Raw genomic sequence first — 17,640 nt, forward strand, 5'->3', positions numbered from 1 at the left:
GGAGGTAATCACAGTGGCAGGCCTGAAGATATTCGAGAAGCACTTGGACAATGCTCTCAGAGACATGGTGTGAAATTCAGGGTTGTCCTGTGCAGGGACAGGAGTTGGACTTGATGATCCTTATGGGTCCCTTCTAGCTCAGGACATTCTATGATTCTGCGATTCTATGGCAGTACATAAACCATATCACAATTACTATAAAATCTCCCAGTACTGAAGTTACATGATAAAACTAGAGGCCAAAATGACAGCCACAAAGTCACAAAAGATTAAACTAAATCAAAACTCTTCAACATGACTTTGACAGATTTTCCTGTAACTGGGTGATTTCATCATAATGCACATCTTTTTGAGGAGACATCTGGAGCTGCAGGTGTTTGAAGTTTCCCCAGGGAATCATACTTATCAATTTGGTTTTCTATCAGCAACACTAGGTTGTCAAGGGGCATATGCTTCTGTGGCTTATTATTCTGCTAAAGTGCATGGCTTTCAGCAAAAACAATGACGATAAACTGGAAACAAGAAAGTGGCTTTGGCCATTAGCTTCCTAGGAACAGACAGCTGTCAGAAGGCTCTACTTCCTGCAGAGCAAGATGACTTCAGTGAAGCAAACCTTGGTAATCCCCAGTTTAGCAGAGTATATTAAAGCCATCTTGTTGTTTTACTTTATGTGGCATTATCCACTCACACAACGCAGCAGAAGTAAAAAGAATCACATCCTGTCACCTGTTTTACCTTTTACAGCTGTGAGAAGAGTGTAAGGAAATATCCAAGGCCAAAACTTACCACTTCAAATCTAGCTGTGCCGAACTATCCCAGCAACACATTTTATATACTGAAGTTGACATGAGCTACCTTCAGCAGTGCACAGTAACAATTATTAATCATTATAAATATAGATTAAAGGATTCATGATATGTGCTACTACTTTCTTAGCATATCAGAAGTTATGCTGCCAGGTATGGTATTTAATTTTTAAAAAAAAAAACTTTAATGTTGCATCTTTATTTTATCTATCCTGAATGAGTTGGGTTTTTTCTTTTTAATGACATCGTGAGGAGCTCACTAGAGCTGATTTCACTGTTTGTTTATTTCTTTATCAATCAGTGTTTAGTTCACAATTTGATTTACCATAATGGATACTGTAAGGCACATATACCCTATTTCTCTGTTGCATTTTTCTCTCAGATATATCACCTGCTGTGGATTTAGGGTCATATTTTTGTTTGGTTGGTGGTTTTGGGGGGAAGTGGGGGTTGTTGTTGTTGTTTTGGGGTTTTTTCCCCCCAAAAAATTATATTTTGAATGAACTAAATTCTTTTATTAAAGAATTATGATAAATGGAAATGGTCCAAAAAATGTAAAGAATTTGTTGACTGTCAGTGACAGTTTGTGAGTGATACAAATGAGACAGCTTGCTATTACATCACATTTGACTGTTTGAGTCTATGAATTAGGAAGCAGTAAAGTGAGAGACAATTTCAGTGAAAGGTTATTTTCTGAGATATTTTAAATGGTCTAATGGTAAGCAGTGTAACAAATTTCCATAGCTCAACATTTATTATTTGTTGCTAATGAAAAACTAATTTAAGGTTCTCCAGTGACTCCAAAGAAGAAATGCTCAAGTCCTTTGAGCTTTAAAGTAATTTTTATTTAAAGGAATTATCTTCTTCAATCATGAAAACATCTTATGAACTGGCATTCATTAAAACTGTGGACCAGCTTGATTGACACAACCAATTCAAATTTTTACAGCAAGTGCTACCTTATGAACAGAAATCAAACAAGAAGGAAAATATCAGAGTGGATGCTATACCTGTGTATCACTTACAGCATTCATAGATTATATTTTTGGTGCCCTTATTCAAACAAAGTAGTTAATATGTTCCGAAAGAATTATTCAGCTCAGAATAAACTTCTTTAAAAAACTTTAAAAAGTAAGCAAATTAAGAAAAAGTGATGTTACTAATTTTCTAATTCTATATCATGTTAAAAGAATACTTTCCATGATAATCAGAACTTCACTACTTGAATTTTAATTCAGCTCATACTGCATGGAAATTCATGTCTCCTAGAGCTGTGAGAAGAAACATTCTGCCCCACTACTTTAATGAAAACATCTCAAGAATACCAGAGAGGGTTTAAATCTCTCAAGTTAGACATTTGTGAAACAGATATTAGAAGAATAAATGTTCATAGATAGAAGGAAATAAGTTATTTTGGGTAAAGCAGAATTCCAACAAAGGTTCTGTAGATGAATTCTTTCCTGCTACTGAGTCTGGTTTTTCCTTTTGTTTAGTCTCGCTGCCAGTCCACAGATTCTGATTGGCAACAAACTCCATTTGGTCTCTTTTGTGTATCTCCAAAAAACATTTTCTTCCTATTTGGCTGGGGATTACATGTCCAGCTCCCTTCTAATTCTTCCTCCTTTCCAGTTTCCTGTTCCTTTCTAGCCCTGTAATTTTCTCTTTCATTTTTTGCTGCTTACCGCTTTGTCTCTACTCTTTTTCTACTCTGAACTCAAGTTTTTTCCCCAGTGGTTTGCTCAGTTGCTATAAGGAAGTCTTCTTTCCTTTAAGAAAGTTTCATGGGGGCCATGTGTAGCAGCCAGCACATAGCACTCGGACAGAACTCCTCTCTGCTCCCAAACCATAGCCTTTTGCCAAATGGAAAACACCATATGCATCCATTAAACTGTGTGAAAATTAACAGAATATATAATTCATTATACCAAATAATTACATTCTTGACTTTCTAAGTCTCTGAAGAATGAAAAAGAAAGTCCTCATCTTAAAGTGCAGTGGAAAGTGAAAAATATATTTAAAAAGTCAAAGTCTAAAGGGAAAATGAGATTGAAACAATCAAATATTTTTATTTAATTACTTTAAATTATTGAATTAAGTTCAATAATTTTTATTGTATTTATTTTTACGTAAGGTTCGTTGACAGGAAGACATTACTGAAAGGTGTGTTACAATGTACATTCAAATTCCTTTTGCATATTCATTGTCACTCTGTACCCTATCAAAACTATAATCTTTTTTGTCTCTCATTCTATAGTTCGTATACTACTCAAGAATCTCTACCCAGGTGGTTACTGAATAGCTCTAAAACCTTACCTCACCACACTACAAAGTTGTATGCCACTATTTAATGTATTGATTGCTGTATATATACTTTGGACGGTGCAAATATTAATAATATTTTTTTTAGGGTTAGAGGTGATAGAGTAGTAGCTACATATTATATAAAATTTTGTGAGTTTTTAATTAAATACTTCAAGGAAAACTATCTTGAAAACTGAGACTTTCTGAATATTTTGAAGAGCTTATATTATACAAAATATATTGTCATTGCTTAGAACAAAGAAAAATAATGCTCAGTTAAATTTAGTAAAAGCACAAAAACTTCTTTACCTCATAATTTTCCAAATAACCAGAAAGAGGAACAATGTTGCAAATAATCCTTTTTATTCTAGGTTTTGTTACCTGGTGAATGGTTATCTGATTCTATGTCATTGTGATTTAACCCCAGCCAGCAACTCAGCCCCACGCGGCTGCTTGCTCACTCTCCCTGCAGTGGGATGTGGGAGAGAATGGGAAGAGTAAAAGGGAGAAAACTTGTGGGTTCAGATAAACACAGTTTAATAGGTAAAGCAAAAACCTCACACACAAGCAAAACGAACTAGGAAATTCATTCACTACTTCCCATCTGCCAGCAGGTGTTCAGCCATGTTGTGGTTTAACCCCAGCCAGCAACTAAGCATTACACAGCCCCCTGCTGGCATGGGGAAGAGAACTGGAAGAGTAAAAGTAGGAAAGCTCATGGACTGAGACAAGAACAGTTTAATAATTGAAATAAAATAAATTAAAAGAGTAGTAGTAATAATACTAATATACAGAGCAAGTGATGCATGATGCAATTGCTCACCACTTGCTGAGTAATCCCAGCCAGTCCCTGAGCCGCAATCGCTGCCCCCTGGCCAACTCCCTCCAGCTTATATACTAAGCTTGACATCATATGGTATGGAATATCCCTTTGGTGAGTTGGGGTCAGCTGTCCCGGCTGTGTCCCCTCCAAGCTTCTTGTGCACCCAGCAGAGCATGGAAAGCTGAAAAGTCCTTGACTAGTGTAAGCACTACTTTGCAAGAACTTAAACATCAGTGTGTTATCAACACTGTTCTCATCTGCAATGCAAAACACAGCACTATACCAGCTACCAGGAAGAAAACTAACTTTATTCCAGCCAAAACCAGGTCAAGCCACCACCAGGAAAGGAGGGCTCCATCACATGTAACTGTAACTTAGGAAGACAAACACCATCACTCTGAACGTTCCCCCCTTCCTTCTTCGTCCCCCAGCTTTTATTGTTGTCCATGACATCATGAAGTATGGAAAATCCCTGTGGTCAGTTGGGGTCAGCTGTCCCAGCCATGTCCCCTCCCAGCTTCTTGTGGGCTGGGGTGAAAAACACAAAAGGATTTGACTCTGTGTAAGCACTGCTCAGGAGTAACAAAAACACCCCTGCATTTTCAACACTCTTTCAGGCACAAATCCAAAACATAGCCCCATACTGGCTACTATGAAGAAAATTAAGGGTATCCCAGCCAAAACCAGCACAGATGTTCATTTGCAATGTTTTTCAGGGCTTGCCCAGAATAGTTCTTTTAAAAACCAAAGAAGCCCCCCAGAAACTGCATTCTTTTTAACATGGTGAGTATCTTGGTAATTTCATTTGGTATCTTGGTAATTTCATTTCCTGACATTTTTAAAGTTCTTTTCACAATATTTACCTAATGCAAGTAATAAAAAGAACACCTTCTCAAGACAATAGTCACTAATATTAATTATGTATTGTTGAAGGAAACTTTGTTAAATATGTGTTCGATTTACGGCACATTGGGGTCTCTAAGCTTTAGTGAAACATTTATAATAAATAATAGAAATACATTTCCAAGCTTCATTAATATTTCAGGTGACATTGACCTTGTTAAGGGCATAAGTGGAATGTAAATTTTCCATGAGACCGTGCAAAGTGAATTTAGTTCTGTATAAGCAAGATCTATATACTACTATTTACTACTTTTTGCAGACTACAATAATTGAAATTTTAGTTACTGAAGCCACCTCCCAAATTGCAGAAGAGTCCTCTATAAATATCTTTCACTTTTTTGGCTTTAGTACTGCAGATAGTATTCTCCATATATTTTACAGGCTGTCAGCTCATATCCTTCCATTTTGTCAGAAACTAGATTGTGACACATAGAGATAATATTCCTGGCAAGAATGTTTTTAATTAGGCAGTAGGAGCATGACACAAAATTGTATAGAGTAGTCATAGACAGTATTCAACTTTACATGTGAGAAATACCAGGTCTTTCTGTATAACTGTATACATGTTAGTTTAGTTAATGAAACTGAACTAATCTCAGTAATAATATGTAAAATTAAAAGGAAACAAAATAATAAATAAAGGAAATAAAACAATGCTTTTGCTCTATGGAATTTTATCTGTTTATCAACTTCCTTAACATGCTTCAGGACTGAAACCATCAGCTGTCCATGAGATAACGTAAGGCTGTGCAACAAGACTAAGACTTTCAGGGGGATCGACAAATAGATCAGAGGTGTTTGTAACATATTTGGAAAAAAAATAAGAACAACACAGAACCTTGACGAGTTTTATCAGACCACCTAGTAGCCCTAATTCAGTCTGTGGATGGCAGGAAGATGACCCCACAGGTGCTATCAGAAGAGGACATCATTGTCATTATCACCCACAGAATTCCACCTGGTGGGGATTTTTCATACTGAATTGGGGCTCCATGTAGGGAGCTGCTACATTCTACATGTGGATAACTCTTTTTTCATTTGACCTGGCTGGGAGGCTAGGTTTACCATCAACAGGAGTTAAACAAACAAAAATTTGTAGATGTACTATGATTGTGCCAATAAGCTCTGTGAGTAAAGGCAGTAGCACTGGGGCATTCACAGAAAATTTAATGTTACAGTCCACCCTCCCTTCTGGCTGGCAAAGCTTTTGTTGAGCATAAAAACAGTTCCCTGATACAAGGTCACAGCACTGCAGTCCTGCTCTATTTATTTCTCAGTCACCCTTATGGGAAGATAAGTAGAGTGTATACACAGTTTCCTCACTCTTCTTTCTCCTTCCTGAGAAAGAAGCCAGAATAGGTATTTACAGACCTCACTAACTTCCAATAAATAGGAAGGTTCGATAATGACATTTAATAAAGTAAAAGATGATAAATCATTTTTTAAAACTCACTATCTGCCCTAGTAATTGTCTGTTATTCCTATCCTCCACAGCTGCAACAAAAAGAAAGCTCAGCTAAGCAGAATTATAAGTGGTCATAATTTAAAGTTCAGAATAGAGCATACAGAATACAGCAAAGGAGGCATTTTGATTTTTGCTCCTGGTGTGTATAACAGCTCTTCCTTAAGCATAATCTTATTTTTTAAGCTTCCAACTGTTAGAAACATCGCTGCAATTTCCACTGATGTTCCCTTTGAGTAATGTAAGTCAGTAATCTAGCCAACAGAGACAGGCTGATTAGATTTGTTGCACACTGATCAATCAAAACACTGTCTTGATCTCACTGGCCTTCAGACGCTGCTTTAGAAAGACCAGCTTTAGGGAAAGTATTTTGCTTTTTCTTTTAAATTTTTTTAAATAATTAAATTCAGCAACTTCAAAAAATGGCAAACTATTTGCTTAACTTTGTTTAATATCACATGAAAATAATGATTAAACATCACACAAGTAATGAGAACCAGAAATATAGTCAAATAAAAATAAAACAAGACTTCAATCTAAAAAGAATGATGCCCTTCAAAAGTGAGCTGAATATGAAAAAGAGAGAAAGAAGTTGAGAGGAAGACATGAATATGAGAATAAGCTCAAAATAGAAGACAAGTAGAATCATAGCAAGTAAAATCAGTATCTGCAAAAAAATTGGCTAATAAAAATACTGTATTATGTAATTTCCTTTTCCTAAACAGTGTTCTCTAAACAGAAACCCTGGTACAAATATCATATAGACACAAAGAATAATGTACCACAATAGATAAATATCTCTTTATCATAACAAAAAATATTTGTTAAAGAACTGGTGAGCTGACAGGCAGGAGAAGAATAACTAGAATATACAGGTACATTCATGGCGAAATGGCAATTAAAGATCCAAATAAATCTTTGGGGCAATATTGCATTAGCCATCGAGTTCAGAGGGCTAACAATTAATTAAAAAGAAAAAAAACCCCAAAAAATAAAAAGGGAACTTTAAAACAAATAAATAAACAGATACCATTCTGGGAGGATGTCCAAGTACAAAGCATGCCAGGTTACACACTGTGAAAACTGGTTTTTTTGAGGCTGCAAGTTTGGTGTAATATAAGCTTGTTGATAATGTGAGAATGTACATGGACATATTTATATTAGTGAGTTAACAGGGCTAGGGCACAAGTTCAAACACCAAATACTACAGTGCATTTACCTAAATCACTTTATTTTTAGCCCAGTCCCTACTACACTTTTGACCCACACCAGCGGGCATTCCCCTGGGCAATGCCTGGAAGGTGTTTGGGCTAACGTTGTTTGGGGATCATTCCCCCACAGGCCACATTGCTCTGAGGAAGAGGAAAGCTTGGTTCTATTGACATGTGTGTGCTGCTCTCAGACACAGAGGAGGGACACTGTTCATGCTAGTATTAAAGTAGCTTCTAGACATGTCTTATGGCATAGTGTAATGTTACCTATTGCATTGGATGAGATATTTCATATTCCAGAAACAGTATAGCCTTGTTAAGGTAATGTTATACTAACTATAGGATCAGTTCTCCACAGCTGAACACCACACTAATCATGCCATTACTCTTGTTTTTGTATATGAGCTATCTTGTTCAGAAATAGTATGGGTATCTTTATACACTATGGCTTGTATTAACATCATTTGTTTTTCTGCAGGTAAAAATTATTGAAAAACTTATTGAAAAAAAAAACAACCATTATTCAGAGATACTATTACTGTTGCCAGGGTCCAGACACAAAGCTTCCATATTGTCATGCCATCGGGCTCCTTAAAGTTCCTAGCCTCTCAAACTTGATAGCAGTTTTCTAGACAATTCCTAATATAAGAGTTAATGGTATGTAACTAAAACACTCTCTGAGAAGCTGAATGAATTGATACATTTCTATGTCATCTGTTGTTCATCACTGCTGGCTGGCCACAGATTTTAGGTGAAACTGAGTGAAGTTGTGTTAGATTTTCCAGCATTTGCAACAGGCTATCTTAGAAAGTTAGATGTGCAAGTGGCTCTGCTTTGGAAACCTGGGAAAAATAGTAGAATCCAGTGTTTTCCTTTGCAGTGGAAGGTAAGGCACTGAGTGAGGCAGAATGACACTGTGTACCTTGTGTCAAACAATTGTTCAATCTTTCATGATATCTGGAGTAAAAGGAAATAAAGCAATAGTGAGTTGGAAGAACAGAACGCTAAAGCATTGACCAGAGTTGGAGGTCTTCCGCTCATGTAAGACAAGACAGGGAAGTTTCAGATAAAACTTCAATAGATGCCAGCACACACCAGGTACCAGTAAAAAGAAACAGATTTAATGGATTAACAGTATTTTCAAATACTTGTTTATTTATAAGTACGTTACAAATTTTTAATTAACTCAGAAAGATGGATGTTGTCATCTTAGATCCCAGATGTGCAAATTTCTCACCTCTATGGAAACACAATATCAGCCAAAATTGTCAGACAGGACCCAACAAACATTCCCAAGGAATCCAGACATCATTTGTTTCTCATTCTTTTGTTATAAAATGAGATTTGAAAATGCTTTTCAAAACTGGAAGGAATGGTGATTGGAAACAAAGTTTCTAGATTGTTTAATGTGTTGTGTTTGCACGGCAAGGTTTTGGTAGTGGGGGGGCTTCAGGGATGACTTCTGTAAGAAAGTGCTAGAGGCTTCCCCCATGTCCAATAGAGCCAATGCCAGCCAGCTCCAAGGTGGCCCCACTGCTGGCTAAGGCCGAGCCCATCAGCAATGGTGGTAGCGCCTCTGGGACAATATGTTTAAGAAGGCTGAGGTGGGCAGAACAGTGACGGCAGCAGTCAGAAGAGACAAGTGAGAATATGTGAGAGAAACAGCGATGCAGACACCAAGGACAGTGAAGAAGGAGGGGGAGGAGGTGCCATAGGCACCAGAGCAGAGATCCCCCCGCAGCCCATGGTGAAGACCATGATGAGGCAGACTGTCCCCCTGCAGCCCATGGAGGTTAATGGTGGAGCAGATATCCACCTGCAGCCCATGGAGGGTCCCATGCTGGAGCAGGTGGATGTACCTGAAGGAGGCTGTGACCCATGCAAAGCCTGTGCTGGAGCAGGCTCCTGGCAGGACCTGTGGACCAATGGAGAGAAAAGCTCATGCTGGAGCAGGTTTTTTGGGCAGGAGTTGTGATCTCATGGGGGACTCATGCTGGAGCAGTCTGTTCCTGAAGGACTGCACCCTGTGGAAAGGGCCCATGCTGCAGCAGTTTGTGCAGAATTGTAGCCCGTGGGAAGAACTAACGTTGGAGAATTTTGCAGAGGATGGTCTCTCGTGGGAGGGAGCCCACGCTGGAGCAGGGGAAGAGTGTGAGGAGTCCTCCCCCTGAGGAGGAAGGATGGGCAGAAACGATGTGTGATGAACTGACCACAACCCCCATTCCCCATCCCACTGTGCCACTTGCGGGGAGGAGGTAGAGGACATCAGGAGTATAATTAAGCCTGGGAAGAAGGGAGGGGTGGGGGGGGAAGATGTTTTAAGATTTCTCATTACCCTACTCTGATTTGAGTGGTAATAAATTAAATTAATTTCCCCGAGCTGAGTCTGTTTTGCCCATGACAGTAATTGGTGAGTGATCTGTCCCTGTCCTTGTTTCAACCCACAAGCTTTTCATTATATTTTCTCTCCCCTGCCTAGCTGAGGAGGGGGAGTGATAGAGAGCCTTGGTGGGCACCTGGCATCCAGCCAGGGTCAAGTCACCACATCTAACAATTAAGTGAAATCAAAGATATGTTTTGTACATATCTGTGAAACAAGCAAACCTTTAAACATTCACAGAATTAAACCTGATGAACCTCAAATGGTAAGGAGGCTGAAACTACTAGCTCTGCTGTTTGGAATGGAATTTCTGTAGCCTGAGATTAAGATTATCAACACAGAATGGGATGGAAATTATGAATTTACCAACCTGCATTACAAATTTAAAGATGAAATCTTATTATTAAAGTCTCCCTAAGAGCACAAAAGTTTGTACTTTTCAATTTATTATCAAAAAGAAGAGCTGAAAGTATTTTTGCAGATCATTATAGAATGTAAAAAGAGATGAGAAAAGACATAAAAGGAAAAACAAGAGAAATGTTAAAAAAATAACTGGAAACTATACTGGCCTTGAATGAATATGTTGCTTCAGTTTTTCAAATGTGCCACAAAACCAAAATCAAACTAAGTAAAGATGATGTAGAAGAAAGCAAATGAAGCAAACAAGTTTAATCTAGATTATTATTATTTCATTGTAACCTAAAAAAACTCTTGTACAAAACAAACCTTTTGTTGGCAGTGTTATATCTGATCTATAGATATATGGTTATAGCCTTCATTATGGCCAAAATAATTTCAATAATTTGGAGTGAGCTGTGCACTACTACTACTAACCTCCTAACACCATTATCACAACACTCAAGTTTTGGTAAGATATGGCTTACAAAATCATAGAATCATAGGATCATCAAGGTTGGAAAAAAACTCTAGAATCATCAAGCCCAGCCATCCACTCAACACTACCATGCCTCCTAAACCATGTCCTGGTGGTTCACATCTACAGGTTTTTTGAACACCTCGAGGGATGGTGACTCCTCCACCTCTCTGCGCAGCCTGTTCCAGTGCCTGACCACTCTTTCAGTGAAGAAAATTTTCCTAATATCCAACCTAAACCTCCCCTGATGCAGCTTGAAGCCATTTCCTCTCATCCTATCGTTAGTAACTTGGGAGAAGAGACCAACCCCCACCTCGCCACAACCTCCTTTCAGGTAGTTGCAGAGATTGATAAGGTCTCTCGTCAGCCTCCTCTCCTCCAGGCTAAACAACCCCAGTTCCCTCAATCTCTCCTCATAAGACCTGCTCTCCAGACCCTTCACCAGCTTTGTTGCCCTTCTCTGGACACGCTCCAGCAATTCAATGTCCTTCTTGTACTGAGGGGCCCAAAACTGCACACAGTATTTGAGGTGTGGCCTCACCAGTGCCAAGTACAGGGGCACGATCACCTCCCTGCTGCTGCTGGCCGCACTATTCCTGATACAAGCCAGGATGCTGTTGGCCTTCTTGGCTGCCTGAGCACACCACTGGCTCATGCTCAGCCAGCTGTCAACAAGCACCCCCAGGTCCTTTTCCTCTGGGCAGCTTTCTAGCCACTCTTCCTCAAGCCTATAATGTTGCATGGGGTTGTTGTGACTGAAGTGTAAGACCCAGGACTTGGCTTTGTTAAACTTCATATATTATCTAGGAAGAAAGATATCCATACATCTTTATCTCTGTGCGTTTTCAAGGCAACACCAATAAAATATTATTACCTGCCGACCTTTAATTTAGAACAATAATGAAAGAAAAAACATCTCTAATGTCGGATATGACTGTCAGATTTCTTTACATTCATAAAGACTATATAGGCCAAACAAAGATTGAAATTTATATCCTGAAAGCAAATTTGAGCTGTGTAGTTGTTAAGTTAAAGTCATTTTACTGCTTACTGAAATCCTGCCTCAGGTGCCCAGGCACCCTGCTGAGCATGCAGCCAGTGTCTTCTTCCTCTGAATGGAAACCGCAGAAGAGAACCTGCCGAGGACAACAGTGGGGATTGAGAGTATACTACCATGAGGAGCTGGATGTTATCCTCTATTTGGGATTTGCATTCAGAACCTCTTTTAGATCTCACTGTGTGAACCAGGTCAATTTTTTCTTGTAAGTAAAACGGTTAGTGCACTTTACAAAAGTGATATACTTTAAAAAGAAAAAGGTAGAAAACTTGAAATGTAATGAATGGAAATGATGCACTGGAAACAATTGAAATTTTAGTGTCATTAAATGCAACATCAGAAACAAGAAAAAGTGAATCTACTGCTCTCAGATGTGAAGAGGAATCTGATAATAAATACTTGGATAGCATATTCAGGTTACTGTAGAGATGTAATAATTAGTAACTCTGTGTCACATATATTTGAAAGAAGTGAAGCTTCAGGAGCTATGTCTGCTCAGAAACAAAAGAAATATATGAAAGTGATCAGTTAGCGCACTGTTTGCCTGAATAATGCTTGAATTGATTATAGTCATCTCTGTTCACTGTTGTGGTGTTTTTGAATAAAAATAAAGCTGGCAAGGTAAGACTGTCTTTGCTATTTTTAATAAACCTTCATTCAAGTATTTTTTCATGTTAAAAAATTTCAGATCACAACATTACTATAATAATCTAGGAAAAGCGAAGTTTGTGTGTTTTTGTGGCATATATAAAACTAAATAGTACACTGGACATATAATTCTACCTAAACACATGTTTTTCAATATAATTAGGCACCTAGATTTAGCTGGAGGATATAACTCATTTTGCATTTACTTGTAAAATATTTATTATTATATTCTTTTTTTGGTTAAGTTTTTAAAGATTAACATAATTCACAGAAAACATTAAATTATGAAAAAAGCAGTACAAATGAATAGGTAAGTATAACAATAGGTGGAGTATATCACTTGTGAGCAAATAAAGAATAAAATTCCCCACCAGTGGAAATGATTTCATTTCTGTGCACCTTTGCCAGGTGCAGCTGATGATGTGATCAATAAGATTCAGGCATGCGACTCTTGCCTAAAACTATACTTCATATAAAACAAAGAGTATGGAAATGTAATCCTGACTAATGTGGAATATAGTGAGGAATGCTGCATACATGTAAATATAATTATAAATATATATATTATATTTATATAATTATAAATATAATTCTCTCTCTGAAGTCAAAGAGTACTTTAAGTTGTATCTAGTTGTTCAGATTTTGGTTCACTGGAAGTGAAAGTGCTCTCATGATACATAACACTTGCCGCTGGCTCAGGACAGGAGTGAGATGCTCTTTTTCAGTGTGACACTTCAAAAAGAAAACATATTTTTATGTTGCTTGTGATATAAAACTTCTAAATGTTTAGTGTTTCAGTGGGTCATGGAATTATATGGCCCTCAGGTGTCACAAATCTTAAAAAAGTTCCTGTGTTCCACTATTTTAATAGCTAAATAATTCTCAAAGGTCTTTGGGATCTGATACAGGATATAAAGCAGTGTTTATCTCAAAATTTGTTTTCTCAAATGCCTACAGTTATGTGGTAAAACAGACAACAGGTCTGAACTATAATAATTTTATGTAGTCGGACCACTTATGTATGGACACTAGGTCTTTGACAAGATGGTCAGTAGACATTAATTAAGCTATGGCTACATGACATATTTGAGTAGTGTTTGAACAATAAGCTTAGATGTAGGTAACCATTACTGTGTTTAAAGTAGCTGTTAGACCAGCTGTGTATCTGGTTTCCTCTTTCAGCTAAGAAGTAATGGATAATGGCCAGTGTGTGATACCTCGTGCATTGTTCTGTCTGGTCTGAATGTCAGAGACTGCTATATTGGACCGGATGTTTTGATATGACAGTTTGAACCTCCTTTAGTCTGTCTTCTGAAGCCAAACTGCAATGTAGTTTGGAAGTGATAGATCTAGAAGACAACAGTCAAAGTTTACTGCAGTCAGCCAAGAATCCGGACAACTAGATTTGTAATCCTTTTTTGTTGTAGAGGAATCAGCCTCTGTTAGCCAACTTCAGTGATTAGGTAATTCTTGAAAAGGGGTTAATAAGAGTCACTTCTTAGGATTTTAAACCCTACAATCCACTTAAATTACTGTTCAGGCTAGAAGAAAATGGTCCTTAAGCTCTATCATCCTTTTGTAAAGAAACTTAATTTTAGATAGTAACATTTGAAGTACAATATGAAGATCAGTATGATCATGAATAACAGAATCTGGCCCAGAATATACAGATATTCGTCCTTGTGTCCAGAATCCTGTTTACAATTAGATTATCCCAAACTTGCTGTAATGAAAGTTGCTGTACATATATATGCTAATAAATCTTATGTCATAGTTCATGTGTTTTTCTTAAGATTATGTCTAGATATTTTTGGTAAAATTTAAACATTTTAATAGGCTATGATTAAGTCCTCTCCTCTCCCTGTCCATCTTTGTCCCTACATCATAATTACTCCTGAAAAAAATTCCATAACAAACCTGGATTTTAGTGGTTCAAATATTGACCCATGTGGAAATTGTCTAGATCTCCTGTTTGTTCAGCTCTGGAAAGGGATTCTTTTTTTCCTTCAATATTCAAAACAGAGAAAGTACTGCTTATCAATTACTGCTCATTTTGAGGGAACAGAAATCAACATATGTGAAAATAGAGTATTTAACTGGTATTGATCAGTAGTATTACAGTATAACTGGGAAAACCCACCTTCCCCTGAACAAAAAAACCCAACATAACAGAACTATTTCCTTTGACTGTCAGCAGGCATTTAAGCAATTTGAAAAACAACCAGCAATAGTAGGTTCTCTTAGAACTGATGATACCAATGAATGAAATAAATCATCTCAACAGCAATTTGTCAGCAAGTGCTACAAAATTTGACATGAAAATGCCTTTCTTGAAGCCTTTCAGCATAATAAACTTCTTGGGGAATACTCCCAGAGAGGTTCCTACAAGCAAAAAGAAAACTCTGCTCCCAGCAAGTTAGTGTCATTCTAGTACATTTATGAACACTTCAAAAGACCAATCTACAAAATAAGTAAGCACTGGCTTTGAGATGCTCCAGTATATGTTGGAAAGCAAAATGCAGGAGGTAGCAGGGGAATTCATTGACCTTTTGTTTTTTTGTTTTTTAGCTGCTATAAGAGATAAAACAAACTGAATAATCAGAAAAACTCAGCAAGCCTCCTATGTCTGGAGAAACCCAACAAAAATATTCAAACCAATTAAAACATAAAAACTAATTAAAGCGGTTGGACTTGGTTTATGAGTTCAAAATATGTATGAGTGATACCATTTCCTATCACAAGTAGCATAAAGTACATACTCTGTAACATAGATTTGCCATATACATGTAGTACCCAACATGTATCCCCTAGATTTCGACCACATCTTCTTATAATTTGTACAGTCTTGTAGGGGAACACAGGATACAGGATTTGAAGGAAGATCTTGGATCATGTCGAGACTCTTTCTGTCATGGTGATATCACATGTTTATTATTTAGTTGTATTGTAAAAATATATCTTTTTGCTTCCACTAATTTTTTAAGGTTGTTCGAGAAATTCAGTTCTGCATCAGTTCTTTATTCTGGGCTAAATTTCATTCATGGTCTATTCATGCTCATTTCCTTCCAAGGCAACATTCTTTTTAAGTTAAAATAGCTCTTATCCCTACAAAATAATTATGCCTTTTCTCCTCCTTGTCCTCCAGGCAACACATTTAATAAAAATCCATCTTTTCCACCCTGAGATCTCATTCAGTTTAGCTTTATAAAAGACAATAATTTTTATTTTAAAACCTTGCATACTGAGCTGGAATTACCCAGATCACTACTTCTCCCTCATGTTCTTTGTGTAGAGGAATGATGCCTATTTTGTAATAATTCTGTATTGCCATGAGTTTGATACTTAATTACCACACCTCAATTCTTAAAATATTCTGAAACAAAGAATATCTAGTTCTTCTGACCAGAAAGTGTTGATGGATAATAAGGCTTTTTAAAATAGTGACGCAGACTACTGAAGTATAATATGTGAAATAATGACACAGCCTCATCATAGGTGACAGGGCAGTCCATTCTTTAGCTAAAATTGGGCTCATAGTCTCTGCTAACTTAGTTATAAATCTGTATTTCTGAAAATTATTTGACCCTCTATAGCTGAAACAGAAAAGTTTGAAATCTTTATGAGAACAAGCTCTGTACATGAGTCTGTAGTCAAGTCAACTCTTCAGCTGCATTAAGCAGAAATAGTTGATAGGCTGTTGCAAATCTCCAGAGCAGAAGGAAAAAGCAGATGACTGTCTTTGATATAATCCTAATTTATTTGAAATTACTTTGATGTGAATTCAGTTTCCACACTGGATGGCAAATTTCACATAAGCAGCTAATGTTGAATGTGAACAGCATTCAGTCAGATCTATTAACTGTGTATCCTACAGTGTCTCACAAATATAAGACTTTAATTATTCTCAGACAAATTGCTTAGCTACAGAAAATAATTAATAGTTACAGTGTATTAAACAGGATTTATTATGAAGGAGTGGGGTAGAGTACGTTGTGGATAATGGTATCTTTTTCAGGAAAGAGAGTCAATCAATCTCTACTCCTAACATCACATTTTGAGACAGAGTGAGACAGAGTGAAATATGAAGATAACTGTTGCATTAATAGTAGGAGTCTGAGGAGTGGCTAGGGAGATACCCTACCGTTGAGCCACGAGGTTCAGACAGGACTCCCTGGCTTTCTAAACTCCTTCTCAGAGAGGAGTCTAGGTGGGTCTAAGTCCAGTCTTAGTCTCAGACTTGATCAATGGTTTATTTTCTAAGGGTTGTAGATGTAACCACCCATCAGAGTATTTGTTATTAGTAACAAATTTGGCAGCTGGCCAGGCCAGTCACATTCAATGAGAATGATCACGGCTAGATTAAGGTATAGTATAATTTATTAAAGCAACAGATAGAAACATTCTTTGCATTACCGGTGATAAGACTGCTGGTTACAACACACAAAAATACTAGGAAAATTAGTAACACTGCTAGGCTATAAGTGCGTTAAGCAAATATGAAATGACTCTAATGCATTGGAGATTTAAAGTGAAGCTATAGAGAGGTTTCTAAGTTTTCCTGGGGAAACACTTAGTATAGCCTAGTGTTCAAACCTTACCCAAAGGCATCCCACTGGGGGGCAAAGAGAGACTCAGCCCATCGACTTGTCCCCAGAGTGGTATGCAATGGTATCTTCCCCAACACCCGTTTTCTCTTAACCTAATTTATACTAATTTTTACCTTTCAGGTGGAGCTTGAGTGACTCTAGTCATACATACCTTAATAAAGTTTGGTGTAAAATTTCCTTGCTTTGCCCAGTGAAGGGTGGTTGTACCTTAGAGGCAAGTAGCTTTTGGGATGGAGGTGTGTTTTAGTATTTCAATGATAAAAAGGACAGCATTTTGTCAAAAGCGTGACTGGCTGTTGGCTCAGGGTAGCAAATGTGCAGTGTACCAGCTCCACGGTACCACAAGTTCCCATTTATCACAGAGCCTGGCCATGTGTGCAGTGTACCAGCTCCATGGTCACAAACGCTGTCCACAGTGTCTCCACACCATTCCACCCTCCTGATAAATCCTCTTAGAGACAGTACACCGAGTTCTCCTGGCACTGCTGACATCTAAGGTTATGAGCCTAGGGAACTTCCACAGAATGGATTTCTCACCTGTCAGCCCCACCCTATCCTGCAAGATTCT

This window comes from Phalacrocorax aristotelis, chromosome 1 (genome assembly GCF_949628215.1).
Source record: "Phalacrocorax aristotelis chromosome 1, bGulAri2.1, whole genome shotgun sequence".
In the NCBI taxonomy this organism is placed as follows: domain Eukaryota; kingdom Metazoa; phylum Chordata; class Aves; order Suliformes; family Phalacrocoracidae; genus Phalacrocorax; species Phalacrocorax aristotelis.